Source organism: Mesitornis unicolor, unplaced genomic scaffold (assembly GCF_000695765.1).
Source record: "Mesitornis unicolor isolate BGI_N332 unplaced genomic scaffold, ASM69576v1 scaffold32123, whole genome shotgun sequence".
Lineage (NCBI taxonomy): Eukaryota > Metazoa > Chordata > Aves > Mesitornithiformes > Mesitornithidae > Mesitornis > Mesitornis unicolor.
Window position 1 is genome coordinate 6,759 of NW_010173165.1, and position 1,665 is coordinate 8,423.

The 1,665-nt window shown below is 63.7% G+C and overlaps 1 pseudogene; it reads left to right on the forward strand.

Moving 5' to 3' along the window:
• Positions 1 to 224, forward strand: part of LOC104537678 — a 1,388-nt pseudogene extending 1,164 nt beyond the window's left edge.
• The last annotated feature ends 1,441 nt before the right edge of the window (positions 225 to 1,665 follow it).

The window sequence follows — 1,665 nt, forward strand, 5'->3', positions numbered from 1 at the left end:
GCCGGGCGCGGGGCCAGGCGGCGGGGCTGGCAGTGGCCATCATTGGCTCGCTGCTCGCCGGGCTGCTGACCGGCCTCATTCTCCGGTTGCCCTGCCTGGCCCGGCCGCCCGAGGACCTCTGCTTCGACGACTCGCTGTATTTTAAGATCCAGGATCAGGCCAGGAGCCCAGAAGCAGACGGCACCACCGAGGAAGCAGCCTTGGCTCTGAAGGAGCGGGTTTAGGCACTGGCACAGCTGTGGTGAGGGTCGAGGAGCTGGGGCCGGCCTTTTCTCCCCCCATCATTCTCGGGGAGCAGCAAGCAGGAGATGCTGCCTGTGCCCGCTCCCTGCCCAGCTCTGGCCATTGAGGATGCTGGCAGGGCTAGGGCAGCACCACGGCACCCATTCCTCCTCTGTCCTCCCACCCTGTGGCTGTGAACACCCTCCTCTGCCCCAGCTGCTCCCAGGATCCCTCCATTCCCAGCAGTGACCAGAGAAACAATCTGCACAGGACGATAACCCCTGGCTAACATGGACAGAAGTACCACCCAGCCAGGGCTGACAGCTCACTGCTGGCTCCAGCCGCTGCTCTGGCCACAGCACTGGGCCTTGGACTTAGCATTCGCTGCATGGAGGGTGGAAACGCAATGGCAGCAGCAGGAGATGAGATGAGCTGGCCCCAAGTGAGGGATTTTATACGGATTTGATAACCTGTGTGGGGCACTCTGCTCTCTGGGACACACTGCAAAGGGACATATCAGCTTTTTTTACCACCAGTGCAGCATGCGATTATGAGGATGCAGCACGAGCATGGCAAGGACCCTTGGAGAGAGTCAGGATGCAGGAGGGACCCTGCACACACCCCACAGCACCCTCATCCCTCCCCAGAGCTGGGGCCGGGAAAGCTCGCCAGCATCCCATAGAGCTGGGGGCCCCATCCGTTCCCACCATGGGCAGTGAGCCGCTTCCACCCTGCCGAGGACAAAGACTGCGGTCCATCGCTGGCATGTGGCACGCTGCGAGCACGGGGCCGCATCCTGCCCCGAGAGCGAGGGCTGTGATTCACATCCCCCCCTCCATGAGTCACTGCTGCCCCTGCGCCACCATGGAGCCCGCTGCTGTGGAGACAATGTCGGCGATGCTCGCGGGCTCCCGAGGGGGTTGAAGCAACCAAATTCCCCCCAGCGCCAGCCCCGCAGGAGCAGGGGACTCCCGGCATGGTTGGGGGTTCTCAATCCCAAGCTGGTGGGAGTGGGGCTGGATCCCCTCCACCCGGCGTGGCCCCAGGCGGGGTGGGCCCCAGGCGGAGTCGGCACCAAGAGGGAGCGAGGCTGGGGAATTCGCCCTCCAATAATCACAAACAGGCTCAGGAGCCCGGGCGTGTTTGGTTAATTGTTAGAATAAAATATTGCCGAGCTCTGACAAAGGAATCCTGCCCCGCAGCCCAGAGCGGCCAAACAATGGGCCTCGGGGCAGGATGCCGCGGGTTGAGCAGCGGGGCCAGCGGCCACTGTGGTGGGAGGCAGCCTGGTGCCCCCCAGGTCCCCAGCTGAGCCCCAGTAGCCCCCCAGCTTCTCAGTGGCTTGGTATGAACATACCCTGTGCCAGTGTTGGTTGGCATGGAGTGGGAGCGAGGTCTGGCTGGGCCTCTTGCTGCTGCCCGGCTCCTGCTGGGCATCGAGAG